Source organism: Euprymna scolopes, chromosome 10 (genome assembly GCF_053919585.1).
Source record: "Euprymna scolopes isolate OS-2025 chromosome 10, ASM5391958v1, whole genome shotgun sequence".
NCBI classification, from domain to species: Eukaryota; Metazoa; Mollusca; class Cephalopoda; order Sepiida; family Sepiolidae; genus Euprymna; species Euprymna scolopes.
In genome coordinates, this window is record NC_136491.1 from 158,690,453 (window position 1) to 158,707,190 (window position 16,738).

The window sequence follows — 16,738 nt, forward strand, 5'->3', positions numbered from 1 at the left end:
AATCTGTCCATTTTTCTAATATTTCTGTCGAAATTGTGTAAGAAACTTCCGCAGTCGTTTTCGTCCATCTTTTATTTTTTTGCAAGTACTTTCAACTGATTTTCTTCAGTCGTTCTCAGACAGTTTTTGATTACTGTTTCGTTTAAAATCTGGATACTTTATATGCTTCAGTTCAAATTACATTTAAATTACTTAAAACTGTGAAGCATTTCGTGTGTAAAAAAAAATGTGTTTAACGTGTTTAGAACGTTGCTAAAATAAATGTACAACGGCTTAAAAGTGATTGGCCAAATTGTATGGAAGATTTTATTTGTTTTTTTTTTTATTTAATTCATAAATTTACATTACAATATATACATAGATGTACATGTGCAACTATACAATAAATTACAAAAAAAAAACAATTAAGCAACAACGCTCTGTACTGTATGTAAAATATATTACATTTTCACCACAAACAAGGCACATTGCCACTTTGTTGTAGGGGGCTACTATCGGAGATATAAGCATCAGGGGTACTGTGTAGGGAGTTGGGCAGCAAGATGGCGGTTCACGTTACACTTGAACTTCTGCATGTCAGTAAAGTCAGGGAAGCAAGGGCCCAGAAGAGCATCCCAAAGTCTAGCTGTTCTGGGAGAAGAAACTACTAGAGTAGACGGCTCTCCTATATCGAGGGATCTCTACTGTGAAGGGGTGGGATTTACCTGGTTGTCGGGTTTGTCGGGGGTATTTACTTCGAGAGGGCACAAGTGCTTGAAGTTCATTAGAGCATTCACCGTTAAAGTACTTGTAGAACAGACAGAGGGTTGCACCATTTCATCGATGTAACAGAGGATTAGCTGACAGTTCAGGATCTATCAGATTGGCGACTACGAGTGAGAGACTAGTGGCAGATGCACCAGCCCAAATGTGACAACAATACTCCATACATGGGCGAATGGTGGTCTTATAGAGGTATAGGATACTTTCAGGCGTTAATAGCTTTCTAGCACGGTAGAGAGAACCTTCTTTGCAGCGGTCCTGGCAATGTTCTCAATGTAATTGTTCCAACTCATGTTTCCTGTGAACGTTAGGCCAAGCAGTTTGAAAGATGTACTTTCAGATAAAGAGTCATTGGCCATTGCTATTGGCGGTAGGGAAGGTTTCTTGTAATTATTGAAGGAAACAATTTAGTCTTGGCAGCATTGAATGTGACCATCCATTTTTGTCCCTATTCCACTATGGATCGGAGGTCTTCCTCTAGAGTTTTTGCCATTTCTTTAGATATGTGTTCATTTGTTTTCCTGTCATGTCTGTTATAGAGCGTGGTGTCGTCAGCATACATACCCATCTCACAGACAATTTTGTCAAGGAGGTCATTTATGAATATTAGGAATAACAGAGTTCCGAGGATAGACACCTGAGGCATTCCCGCATTTATATCATACTAGCAGGACCTGTGGAAATTCCACAGCAGCATTTTTCATATGTAATATATTGTAGCTGGGCATGCTGTGAGCGTTCTGTTCAGCATTAATTAAGGCACAATCATATTATTCAAGTTTTTTTTATTAAAAATGTACTGCCCCCTTACTAAAATAATAACTTTGATATATTTCCTCGGCTGATTATTTCATTACAAACACACCGGTGAATTAACTCACATTTTATCATTTTCATAATTATTGAATATGTTACTATGTTCGACAATAATTTTTCATAATTTCAACCCACATTATCGCCCCTCTGTTTACTAAAATATTAAATTTGATATATTGTATCGGCTGATTATTTTATAAAAAAACAACTATCAATTAACTCGCATTTCGTCATTCTTAATAATTCTTGGATATGGTACTAATTTTGACAATTTTTCATCATTTAAACTAACCATATCGGACACCTTACTAAAATAATAACTTTGATATATTGTCTAGGCTGATTATTTCATTACAAAAACACACATCAATCAATTCACATTTCATCCTTTTTCGTAATTCTTGGATATATTACTAATTTCGACAATATTTTTTTAATATTTAAACCCACGTTCTCGCTCAACCTTACTAAAATAATAACTTTGATACATTATCGCCCCCTCCTTAATAAAATAACTTTGAAATATTGTATGGGCTTATTGTTTTATTACAAACACACTAATGCATGAAATCACATTTAATCATTTTTCATAATTCTTGGATATATTACTTATTTCGACAATCATCTTTCATAATTTTAACCCACATGTTCGCCCTTCCCCTTTTACTAAATAATAACTTTGATATATTGTCTAGGCTAACTATTTCCTTACAAACACACCAGTAAATTAACTGATATTTCATCATTTTTTTCGTAATTCTTCGATATGTTACTTATTTCGACAATATTTTTTCATAATTTAAGCCATCCTTATCTCCTTTCCCTTTACTTATATAATAACTTTGATATATTGTCTAGGGTGATTATTTTATTATAAACACACCAATCAATTAAATCATATTTCATAATTTTTCGTAATTCTTGGATATGTTACTAATTTCGACAAACATTATTTATAATTTAAACGATCCTCGTCGCTATCTCTTACTAAAAAATTACTTCGATATATTGTCTCGGCTGATTATTTCATAAAATCACAAATATCAATTAATTCACACTTCATCATTTTTCTTAATTCTTGGATATGTTACTCATTTCGAGAATTATTTTTAATATTTTAACCCACATTATCAACCCCCCCACTACTAAAATAATAACTTTGATATATAATCGTGGATGATTATTTCATTTCAAACACACCAATCAGTTAACTCACATTTCGTCATTTTTCATAATTCTTGGATATGTTACTAATGTCGACAATCATTTTTCATCATTTTAACACCCATCATTGCTCCACTTACTAAAATAATAACTTTGATATTATGTCTGGTCTTATTATTTCATAGTAAACACACTAATACATTGAATAACATTATCATATTTCATAATTCTTGGATGTGTTACTAATTTCGACAATTATTTTTCATAATTTAAACCATCCTTATCGCCCTCTCTTACTAACATAATTACTTTGATATATTTCCTGGGCTGATTATTTTATTATAAACACACAATCAGTTAACTCACATTAAATCTTCGTTCATAATCCTGGATATGTTATTAATTTCGACAATAATTTTTATAATTAAAAACCCACATTATGCCTCTCCCTTCTACTTATATATTTGATATATTGTCTGGGCTTATTATATCATTACAAACACACCAATCAAGTAACTCACATTTCATCATTTTTCATAATTCTTGGATATGTTACTAATTTCGACAATTTTTCATAACTTTAACCCACTATGTCGCTCCCCCTTACTTAAATAATAACTTTGATATATTGCCTATGCTGATTATTTCATTATAAACAAATCAATCAATTCTGGGTATTCTCATAGTATATATGTTTCACTTATCTTATCCAATCCCGGGTGTGGTCCTGGATATGACCTAAAACTATATCCGATGGTGAGGCTCCACCTTGCGGGTCTTGGGGAGTGTGGAGCCACCCTTTAATTGCCATTGCTCCCAGGTCCACTGACCCGGAGTGGTAGTACCTGTTAGGGTCCCAACTATGGGTTAAATAGAATCCGACTTAAAAAAAAAATATACTCCATTAAAAATCGTTCCTCAAAATAACTAGATTCGGCATTAAATAACCTGAAAAAGGTTGCTATGTCGTAAAACAAAAACCAACCAACCAATCCCGGGTGACGCCTCATATTTTACTAATATATATATCGTTCACCTATCTCATTCGATCCCGGGCGACGCTGGGTATTTTGCTACTATATGTTTTCCACCTATCTCATTCAATACTTGCGACGCTTTCTGATAGTATATATTTGCACATCTCATTCAATCCCAGGACTTACTTCATGTCCGCCACCCCACTGTTGAAAATATACAAGTAATGTTTTAATCGTAAACTGTTTCAGCCATTTCCGGGACTGATTTTATATCCCCCAACCCACTGCTAAAAATATTCGTGAAATAATGTAATGTCTAAATAGTAAACTGTTTCAGCCATTTCTGGAACTGACTTATAATCCCCACCCCACTCTTGAAAATATACATGAAATAAAGTAATGTATAAATCATAAACTTTTTCAGCCATTTCCGGGACCGACTTCTTATCTCCCATCGTACTGTTAAAAATATACATTAAATAAAGTAATGTCCAAAATGTAAATGGTTGCAGCCATTTCCGGAACTGACTTCATATTTCTCATCCCAATGTTAAAAATATACATTAAATAAAGTAATGTGTAATGCGGTTTGAGTAATTTCCAGGACTGACTTCATATCCCGTAACCCACTGCTTAAAATATACTTGAAATAAAGTAATGTTTAAATCATAAACTGTTTCAGCAGCTTTTCGAAAGTAATACATAAAAACATTAACACGGTTAGGGATTAGGCAACCATTGCTTCAACATGAATTTCTGAGTGTATTATCAGTTTCAGCATTCCAGTGACTTAAATCCCCCCCCCTTTTTTGGTCTTTGTACATGGAGGAGAATTGATACAATTTTTATTTTTTACCAGAGTGCCCCTTTTGGGGAGCTGGTTTCCCCCTAAATTTTTAACCGACCTCTTGTCCAATTCCGCTCTTGTGGGGAGGCAAGTAAACAAACAAGCAAAAATCAGAACGGACATTTTCCAGGGCATTTTATAATTAATCAGAAGTGACATTTCCAGGGCATTTTGTAATGAAATCAGAAATAACTTTTTCCAGTTACTTTTTTAATATTAAAACTTTGTTACATTAAACATAGTACCTATTCACAATGCCTCCCCACGGGACAGATTTAGATACCAGGGTCGTTTTTAAATGTGGAGAAAAAATTGTCTTAAAAATTGTCTTAGTCGTAAAGAATTTCTCTTCCACTGAGAGAGAAGAAATTGAAATGTAGCACCTAAAGAACAGATGCTACACTTTGATCTTAGCCAAAAGGCCAAGAAAAACAAATCATTTTTATTAGCTTTGCCTCAACAAGCGACACAAATTTTTGTTTTATATTTCAAGAGTGACAAGGTTTATTTGGAATATCCCACTTTCCTTTTTTAGGGATGCACAGCATGATAACGGACGGAGCGATAAGCGTAATGATATCATATTATTTAGATGTACGACCATCAAGGACAACCTGGATTTTTCTCTTATCTAAGAAGGATCTAATTATGTTATGTATTCTTCCAGTGATGCCGTATGATCTGATTTTCTTGAAAAGACCCTCATGCCATACCCTGTCAAAAGCCTTATATATATCTAGAGCTACCGCTCTACCCTCCCCCGCTTTGTCCAGTGACTGGTATATACGTTCTGAGATTACAGTTAGGATGTCTGCTGTGGAACGGGCTTGCCTAAATCCATATTGTTGGTCAGTTAGAAGTTTAGCATCTGTAAGATGATGGACTAGAGCTTGGTTAATTATTGTCTCAAATATTTTGGCGAAAAGTAGGAGGAGGCTAATGGGTGATAATTTACTGGGTCAGTTCTTTCAACAGAATTTTTGAAAACTGGTACTACAGAAGCAGTTTTTCAGCAGGCAGGAAAGCAAGATTCATTAAGGCATTTGTTGTAAAGTTTGGAGAGAGCTGGAACTACTTTGGCGGCGCAATTGAATAAAAAAGATTATTTTGTCAATTAATTCTGTTTTTGATCCTTTCCAACTTATAATTAACGGTCTTCACTTCTAGCGGGAACATGCTGATATAATCGCCATATTTGTCGTAAGTCTGAGTACTTTCCAATCCTTCTAGATTACTAATCAGGGATATATTACTCTGACTGGTTTTGAACCATTTTTATAATTTTTTTATAACGTGTATATATTTTTCGTTGGTTAATTATTTTAATAGCAGACCAATAATAAACGAAAATTTCAAATACTAGAAGGATTGTTAATAAAAACTAAAACCAAACTATTAATAAAATAAACTTTACCAATAGTATTAACATCCTTAAATGTTTTTAAAGTTATTAAAATAATTCACTAATGAAAAAAACTATGCGCATTATAAAATAATTAAAAACATGTATACACGTTATAAAAATACACAAAGTTGGAAATGATGTTTTTCACTCTAGTTTTAGGTTTTTAATTTATGGTGTTTTGTAATGGAAATTTATAGCAATAGGGAAAATTACAAATCATAAGGTTCCATGTTCATTTGCTTTCATATTAGAAAAATTGGAGTTGGTTGTCAGGTGATAATAACTCAATGGGTTGTCTGTTTTTGTGTGTTCGTTAATGCTTGTGTGAGTGGAAGGAGACGTTGAAGCGTTCACAGTGGGTGGCCAGCGACATCGATCCGTAGACTCTGGTCAACTGGGCTCCATTGGTTTATTGAAGAAAAATTCGTCTTTTTAAAGGATTTAGGTGGTTCCCAGAAATATCATATCAAATAAATTCAGTAAGTTTTCTGATTGGTCTAAAATTATTTTTATTCGGGATAATGTATGCGCAGACCACGTATGCATAAACACATTTACGCATTATGATTTTGCACGTCGATGTGTAAATCTCGACTACTACACATGTGTACATAGTTTGTTTGTTTGGGGGGCGGGGCTAAAGATAAAATGAAGAATACATTTTTGTTACGTAGACAATGAGTCCAGACAGTCCCGATGTCCACTTTACCGGCTTCTCGTGATACAGTTCAATCATTAAAATTCAAAACCTTACTTAGCTTTCCCTCGGTGTCTGTGTTTACGCGTCCCGAAGTAATTTTAACTCGACGATGGGAAATCTTGGTTTGAAATCAACTACAAAAGACGACTAATTAATCAATGAACACATTTTAAGGAGAGATGAGTTTATTCAGCTAAGTTTGTATTTATTTTACACCAAAAAACGAACAGATAGAAATCATCTCTAACATGCCCTGTTGTAGAGCTTGTTCTTTTCCCGGTTGACTGATTTCGCTTTTTCAAGTCCGTAGTATGGTAACTTTCACTTCTGACCCCATGCAAGCGAATTTTTCCAAACAGATAACCGGCTGAGCTTTGCTGGCAGTTCAAACTAAGGCTTCATCCTGTTTGCTATAAAAACCGCCCTACCAACAATAATTTAAATTAATAGCTGACCTATGCATCAAATTTTGGTTTAATATTAATTTATTAAATCATTTATGCGTGATGCATAGCTTCTTGCATGGTCTTAATAGATTCAGAAACGAAGGCAAATATATTACAAACTAGCAAGAATACCCGTCGTTGCTCCGGATTGAATGACTATCAACGAATGTTCTACTTTAATTGTTATCAATATCAATGAAATTGCCCATTTTTTTTTCAATCACATCGATTGGTTATCTGCTTTAGTCGGGAATTCACTGCGGTACATCGAGAGGAAGCCTAACATGGTTCTCTGTAGTAACTTAGTCCTCAATACATTATAGTCTACATTGCACTGTAGAGAACCTACTGTTGGTTTCATATAATCACTAAAATCAATTTAAAATGCAAACGTCAAGTATCATGGCTCAATTGTGCTTTAAACAGAAGCATTCGTCTTATTAAAGAACCTACTGTTGATTTTATAAGGTGGGCTCTTCTGCTTGTGTGATAAGTTCTCAAATGCACTTGTAGTGTTAGGCTGTATAAGGGTATTAACTTTGGTCAAAATCGGGCTTTAATCGTATTTTTTCGATTATCAACTTTCGATGTTTATCGGGAGTATTCTTATACAAAACATATCTACGAATACTTCCAGACACATAAAGAATATTTATATGAAATTACAAAAAATTAGCCCAGACTTTTCGGAATCAATATGGAACGAACGAACACACACACACAAATGCTGTTTACATATAAGTAGATATTAAATTATGTTATAAATATTATATTTTATAAATCATTTTGTACGTGTGAGTGAGTACGAATAAGGATGATTCGTAAAATTTAAAAAATATATAAATTATTTAAAATAGTCCTGGATATGACCTTAAACTATATCCAGTGGTGAGGCCCCAGCTTGCGGGCTTTGAGGAGTGTGGAGCCACTCTTTAATTGCCATTGCTCCCAGGTCCACTCTGACCCGGAGTGGTAGTGCATGTTAGGGTCCCAACTATTGGTTAAATAGAAATCGACTTGAAAACAATAAATATATTCTACTAAAATATTTTTCTTCGAAATCTTTAGATTCGACATTAAATAACCTGAAAAGGGTTGATATGCCGTAAAACAAAAACAACCAACCAAATTATTTAAAATAGTTCATAAAAAGAAGAAAGATTTTATGAATGCAACTTTGAAATCCTATTTAAAAAGTAATTTCGCATAAAAAAAAAAGAAACTTCCACCATTCGCGCTTAACTAATTTAATCGAGCTCCTTGTATTTATCATTGAATCTTTAACATTTGGTAAAATTTTCGACGAATGTTATTGCAACACGAATGCTTTAAATGGTGCATATTTTTTTCATTCTATTATCTTCCAAAATATTAAATATTTTTACGAGAAATTAAGAGAAAATGTGGACTTCCAATGAACTACAATGAAAGTTAAAACCCTCCCGGGCAATGTCGGTTACGCAAAGATTATAGGACTATATGATTTTTACTCTCACGATGGCAGAAATAATATTGAAAAACATTAACTACGAAATACGAGTTGAGTTTAATTTCCGAAGTTTTTATTTTATCGTTACGTAAGTGTCCAACTAAGAAATAAACGATGATTCGTGGGTAATTTTTATTTCAAAATTTACATTGTCTGCGTTTCGACGTGATATTCAGATGAAAGAAAAGACATGTTGAGGAAAAGTATTATTTTGGCAAAAGTCACGATAAAAAAAAACATGGCGTATCAAAACTAAATTTTAGGAATCCAAACGAGGCTCTCTTTTGTAAATGTTACATTGCTCTGCTGTTCAAATCTGGTTACTTTATATAAACTGAACTTTTTGTTTATTACTGTGTGAAAGGATACTGAAATACCAAATGATGTTTTATATCTTGCCTTTTTTATATAACCGTGTCTATGTGCGTCCTCCTGCTCTAACATGCGTGTGGGTGCGTTCTAATATGGCCTTCAAACTCGTCCGCGTACATCTGTCTCCATTTCATTATATACAAGTCTTAAATGCATTTCTGCAGTTGGGTGTGTATACACGTGGTCGAGCTCCTATAAGTACCCTTAAGTTGTGTATTGTGTAGTTCTTAACTCTGTGTTCGTTGGTGTGCATATATACGCGTTAAAATTTCATCATACCTTTCTTTCGCAGCTGGTCGACGATCTGTAAAGAGCGTTTACGTAAACAACGTTTCGGTCGATGTAACCTCCAACATTCTTCAGGTGTATTTTGTTGAACTTGGGAACTAAGACGGGATTTCAAACGGAACCCTTTATTTACTTCACGGGGGTAGCATGCACTTGTTCCGGTAGTCATGACTGGATAGAAGTCCAAAGTAATTCGCAATTTTATTTTTCGGTCGCCCACACTAAGAATTGAACCTTAAACCTTCAGAAGAATATCACTTTTACAACTGATTTTTCTAAGTACTTTAACCACTGCTCCATGGGTCTTTGCACAAGGATCAAATTTCCGAGTTCGACAAAAACATTCCCAAGTTTGAAAAGATAGACCTGAAGAAGGTCAGAGGTTACATCGACCGAAACCTTGTGAAAATGGCATTCAAAATGAGAACAGCTGTTCGAAGAATCTAAATAATAATGAAAAATTAATCCTCATCTCAACAATTCAAAAACGTAACGTTGTGTTTGATAAAAAAAAAAACTGAAATCAAAGACCAAGAAGAGCACGAAACATGCATATACGTTTGCATAGGAGAGAACGATTCAATATTTCAAGATGAGACAAATTGGCAGTGAATATACTAGAGACGTTCTAAATGTAATTTCGCCTATTTTTATTCCGCCCGAATGGATCCGATAGAATTCAAAATTTCATTGATATGATGACTGAACTCGTGCATTTATGACCGAAAAGTTTCATCTTTCTGTTAGAAATATTGACGGTGTGAGACTGTACGAAAGCATCCCTTGTCGTGGACGTGCGTCAGAAGCAGGAATGCGTCATTGAATCCCTCCATGCATAAAAACTGAACTGATCAACATTTACTGTTGAACGATTACGAAGCCGATTCAGTTGGTGTCAGCACAATTAGGAGATGGGTTGGTCGATTTAAGAGTAGCGAGAGAGATTTGAGTCACAAATCGCGGCCCAGACTTTGACGACCGAGGCATCAAAAGAGGCTGACAAAAGTGCATTGAGAATGGTGGTGAGTCAAAAAGTAACTTCTGTAGCACAAAACGTCCCTTGTTTTCATGGTACCATTCCCGAGTGCGTAGCTCTTTAATATTTTAATTTTTTAGTTAAAAACAAATTGAAGGCCTTCTTTTTTAACTATACTCGTATAATCCATGTAAGAAAAACTTGTAAAAACAGAGCTTACACACAAGAGCAAAGTAACTGTTCAACTGAGCTTCAATCTTTGGTCCCCCCTCGCCAAACTTTCACAAGAAACACTCGTCTAGCTGTAAACACTATCAATAATTTCCCCCACTCTTTATCTGTCCCTAAACCTAAACGTAGATTCCATGAACAAAGCTTCTTTCTTAGAACTGCACGCCTGTGGAATTGTCTTCCGTTTTCCTGCTTTCCGGCTGACTACAATATGGTTGTGTTCAAGTCTAAAGTAAATAAGTTCTTGATGAGCCGTTCCATATAAGTTATTAAATTTACCAAATTTTCATTACTAATGATTACTATATTGACCAATTTCTACTGTACACTCTTTAACCCTTATCCTTGAGTGGCCTCTGGGCCTTGATAATGTGGTGATGCCTTTGTAAAAAAAAAAAAAAAAAAAAAAAAAAAACTGCCATTAACCAACTTGCCATGCATGTGAAAATGTGCATCTTTTGCATTGTTGACTGGCCACAAATGGATATAAACAGGCTAGAAACTAAAATGCAGAAAATTTTGACATTGTACAGAATAAAATATACGGCACAATCACGTTGACACACCGGTTCCCGCCAGATCACCGAAGTTAAGCAACGTTGAACCTGGCCAGTACCAGATGGGTGACCATTTGGGAAGGCTAGGCGCTGTATGTACCTTCTTGGAAGGTTGGTCGTGGGGGCAGCACCCTCACCCTGTAAAAGGAACGCCTCGCTACAAAAACATCTACAAAAAAAGTTGTAGATGGTCTATGCCCCTCCAGGGGCTCAAGGGCTATGGGGGGGAGGTTAGAATAACATACAGAAATCACTGTCTGCCTAGGCCGTACTTGTGTAAAGGAGGTATTGTAGGTCTTTCAGAAATTGACCATCAACTCTGTGGCAATATTGTGATCACGGATCAATACCTGATAAGCTCCCAAAATTTAAACCTCAGCGATATAAACGAGCTCGAACAAAGGAAGCACAGAATAGATCAGGAAATTCATACCATAATAATATTAATAATAATATTTATAATAATAATATTAATAATAATAATATTAATAATAATATTTATAATAATAATAATAATATTAATAATATTAATAATAATAATATTTATAATGATAATAATAATATTAATAATAATAATAATAATAATAATAATATTTATAATAATAATATTTATAATGATAATAATAATAATAATATTTATAATAATAATAATATTTATAATAATAATAACTATATTTATAAAAACAAAAAACACACGTAGAATAGCAACATGACGTCTGTGAGATTGCAGAGAGGATTTGAAATTAAACAAATTACAGATGCGTTTCTTCATCTCCTGAAAAATCTTCGAATGGGACGGAAATTCACCAACCTAAATATGACAATAGCACTCAGTATATGGTTTGCTAGTAGTTCACTTTAAATACGTGCAACTCAAAGTATGAATAAATAAATGGTAAACATGTTTAATAACAAGTAAAGGAAGCAAAGAAGTTCAATATAAAATAAATATTTCTAGTTTATATTAATACATGAGAATATGAAATCAAGTTTACTAAGAAGCAATGTGTAGGAAATTCGAATGCGAAAAGATAAAAAGAAAATTCCAGCAAGTAACGATTTCTAAGATATGCCAAGAATAAAGAACCATAGGATAGCACATAAAAATGTTTAAAACGTGGATTCAACTTTTATTAATAAGAAAAGACAATGTTGAAGCCACCCTTCTAAGAGACATTCAGTTTTCTCCCACTGCAAGAACTTTAACACTGGGGCTGGAAAGTAGGATTGAAAAGTCAGCGCCCCTGAGGAGGGGCACGCTAATCTCCAAAAGTGCCTCGGGGGCCCCGTTAGAATTTCCTGGTAAAGTTGCCTCAGGTGATTCGCAATTAACTAACACCTTCTCTCGTTGAGAAGGTAAAGTCTTGGGGAATGGACCTCTTAAAATTGCGCAGAATCAACATTACACCGATATTAACAGGGACCAGGTCATTACAGGAATGATCTTAATCTCTTGATTTGGTGTTACGAGGATAATGGCAAGCGAGTCTGGTTGAGAGAATGCCTACTTATCATGAGGTGAAGCATGCTATAAAACCAAACAGCAAGCCAAAAAGTTAATGAATTGGTCGCTCGCTAGTTTTTAGGACGGCGATATTCAAGTGGTGGGGTGAAAATTAAAACCTAACACGCTGTTTAGTAAATTTATTAAAGTCAAGTTTTTGGACGAAATTAAAATGTACGTTGTTAGGCGGACGTATGCAATCTCTCGACTGGCTTATGTCCTTTTTAGTTACGAGAATATAGTTTCTGGCGAGTCTTCTCCCTTGTTTTGTCATTGCTTTGTCAAGGGAGATAATATAACTATTGTTTGTATCAAATATATTTTGTCTAATGTCAATAACAATATTTATGGAATGGGTTGGTTCTTTGTATAAAACCTCACTCGTGTCAGAACTATCCTCCATTCACATTTGGTCAAACCTTAATTCGCAATTGTAACAGAAGCCAGACCTTATAAGGTTTAGGCTCTTATTTTGTTTAAGCAATTTGCAATGATAAGAAAATGTTTGTGAATAACCGATTGATTTTCGAACAAATCAAAGGTTTGTTCGCATCACTATTCACAGTAATTGGAAAATAGAAGTATTTACTCTCGTTCAAATACTCTATTGATTTTTATTTGGAAATGAGTTTGCTAGAAGTTGCGTCCAAGAAATCATTAAAAGTCAGTCAGTCTCATGCACTTTCATTTGGTATTCAATTTTCATTGCACACCATTAACATACAATGATCACTTTTCCTTTTAAATGTCTTCATTTTCTATAACAGGAACAGTTCGTCGGGTTATATTCTCAAATAAGAGTTCGGCTTATCTGTCGGCCATAATTTCTAAATAGTGTCTTTGTCTGTTTGTCGCTTTTTTTTTTCAAATAGTATATTGTAACTCTTAATTCCCAAATAGCAGTTTGGTCTGTCTTTCACGGTTCATTTAAAAATTGATTTTTAGCGTTAAACGCGCAATTAACTGACTGTATCTTATATTAGATATTTTGATAAGCGGCTCCGTCAGTGAGTAGGTTTGTTACATTTCATTTTAAAATGACACTTTCGTTGTTCAGTTTGTAACGCTTCATTTGTAAATATCGCTTTCGTCGGTCTGTCACGCTAAATGGGCAGCTCACATGGCCGCGTTTAATGAATATCTGTCCCTGTTCTGTAAAAAAAATTATCAGCGATTAAAACGCATTAAATTGTCTTCCGTATTATCTTCAAAACGACAGCCAAACATTGTCAAAATGGCCGACGTCTTGCGAAAGAAAATGTACAATAATCTGAGACAAACAAAAGCCTTAGTTTGCATTTGTCGCTTCATCATTCGTTCTGTTTTATGAGATTGGAAACAATAAAAAAACTGATACGATTTATTGAAACGCATTAAGAAGCCAATATGAGCAACTTGTTTGTTTGATTTTTTTTGTTTTTTTGTTTTTTTTTTTTAGTTTGGTCGTGTTTTGCCTGCGTTTCCCTTTTTGCTTGTTTATAAAAGCACAATTGACAAGAAAGTTTCCATGTTTGCGTTTTTCTTGTTGTATAAGCCTTAAAGTCATTAGATATTAAAATGAAAGTCGACTCATTTTCGTAGATTGTCTAAGATTTTTCATGTTACTTTTATGGTAATTCCTTTATGTGGTTGTTTTTTTTTTGTTGTTGTTTTTTTAATATTTGCAGTGAAATATTTCCTAAGAACATTTTTAGAATTCAGTTTTTGTAAAAAAAAATATAGAAATAAAATTTAAAAAAAACCTGTTGAATAAATTAGTTTATGATAAATTGTCAGATACACGCTAAAGACTACCATATTCAGAATATCTAATATAACGTCTTCAAATTCTGGAGGAAATTGTACATGAAATCTGTATGATACAATATTTAACGACGGGAGATAATCCAAGCTCTTTATTTATTTTTTTTAAGTTTATTAGATATAAAGTATAGAAGTTTATTAGATATAAAGTATAGAAGTTTATTAGATATAAAGTATAGAAGTTTATTAGATATAAAGTATAGAAGTTTATTAGATATAAAGTATAGAAGTTTATTAGATATAAAGTATAGAAGTTTATTAGATATAAAGTATAGAAGTTTATTAGATATAAAGTATAGAAGTTTATTAGATATAAAGTAAGAAGTTTATTAGATATAAAGTATAGAAGTTTATTAGATATAACGTATAGAAGTTTATTAGATATAAAGTATAGAAGTTTATTAGATATAAAGTATAGAAGTTTATTAGACGTGAAGTGTAGAAGTTTATTAGACGTGAAGTGTAGAAGTTTATTAGACGTGAAGTGTAGAAGTTTATTAGACGTGAAGTGTAGAAGTTTATTAGATATGAATTCATACCTATTTTCCTTCAATTTTTTTTCTTAAATGTTGACAATTCCATTTTAAATTATTTGAATAGTTTTAATTCACCGTTTCGTGTGCAATAATAAATTTGCTATAACAAACTTATTTCTGTTTTAAGTAAAACAAATAACTTGGTTATAGTAAAATTATGATGGTAATAGCAAAATATAATGGTTATAGCAAAATATAATGGTTATAATAAAATTCTTTATTCTATACGTAACTTCTTTTACTGTAAATAAGCTACTGCACAGTGGGAATCATTTTAAGGTAATCGACGTGAAATATTTTTGTAATAATTGCTTATTCAATTTTTAGCAAGGGGTTCGGTTTTCTGAAAGTTTTACCTAAAATGATGCTTCGACTTGATTGTTCCTCTGGTTGTTATACAACAAAAGTTATAATTTAGCGAGAACACTTTTATAGTGACTGTTTCTTGCTTTTTGTTTTGTTTAGGGGAGGGGTCACAATGGTTAAACTTTATCACGTGATGACGACAGGATAAACTGATTAAGTCACGTGGTCATAAACTTAAAAGATATTATCTCCCCGTCTCCTTTTTTCCCCCGAGGTGGGTAGCGGGGGGTGAGCGCCGAGATGATAACATCGAAAATCTAAATCTCCCCGTTACCAAACCATTTCTGTTGATGGGTTTTTTAAGACGAGTTCTTAAAAAATGTTTACCAACTCCATCTTTTATTATTTATGTTCCTGTATTGTGAAGCTTTGGCATTTGTGTCTACTTATTGTGTTACTTTTAAGCTCGAGTATATCCTATTAAATTTTATTATTTCGTTAATTTCTTTTTATGCGTTAGAATTTTTTTTCTTTATACTCGAACCAAATATTTTGGAAAAACTACACTTGTGTAAACCCTTTAATTGAATTGTTTAGTATCTCCTGACATTTTGCCACTCTTTTCGACTGACTAGCCTTAATTTAAACTTTCGCCACTTCTGGTTTGGCGATGGACACAACAGTAAAGACATCGCGTTTCTTTTTTTTTTCGGGGGGGTCACGTTCTTTTCTTCCTTTGCAGTACGGGTTCGAGCCTGCCTACTACCACTTTTTTTTATTATTTATTTTTTTATGCTCAACACGCACATCTAAATACCCAGGCAACACCGGGCACCCAGGCTAGTATGACATAAATTTTGAGATTAATTCCAGGATGTGTTTATTTGCATCTACTCTCAGTAAATAGTTTTCCATTTTTATTTTAACAAAATGTTAAGACTATAAATAGCGAATAACTAAGTTAAAAAAAAAAAAATAAGGTTTATGAGTATAATTGTGGAAGTGGGATATATGACGGGGAGAGGGGGTCAGGACAGGTAAAAACTAGCAAGAAACGTTTTTCATTACCAACAATAAGCCAACTATGGAATTCTTTCGCTTCTTTATCCTTTCTTTCCTTCCCTTCTATTTTATCTCCCACTTGTTTCTTTCTTCATTCTCCTTGTCTTTTCTCTTCTCTCCGCCTCTCTTAAATCTCTTCCCCTTTTTCTTCCCTTGACCGATCTAAATTAGTACAAGGGCGTAGTGGGAATATGTGGTAAGGGCGGTGGGAGCACACTCTCCAACCACAGTCGAACCAGGTCATATTACTAGCACCTGGTTACCAAATGACCCGTCCTCAAACTTAAAAATGATGTAAATATTCTGAAATACTAACAAAATTCACACCCACCCCTAAATTAAACCTGATTATAGAAGCAGTTAAACGATAACACGCACACACAATCTCTTTCTGTCTTTCACTATCCCCACCTTAACTTCAAAACCCACCACACTATCTACTTTATTCCCACACCCCTTTTTAGTGTGTTTTACACACGCCTTAATTTCATCTTTTA

General features: G+C 33.7%; 1 long non-coding RNA gene and 2 pseudogenes across 1 annotated transcript in view; 2 read left to right on the forward strand and 1 right to left on the reverse strand.

Annotated features, from left to right (window-relative positions):
* Nucleotides 1-16,738, forward strand: part of LOC145286334 (uncharacterized) — a 347,817-nt gene that overhangs the window by 54,445 nt on the left and 276,634 nt on the right. The window lies entirely within an intron of this gene.
* On the reverse strand, nt 4,874-5,000 carry LOC145286698 (U2 spliceosomal RNA; annotated as a pseudogene).
* LOC145286621 (5S ribosomal RNA) lies at nt 11,013-11,129 on the forward strand (annotated as a pseudogene).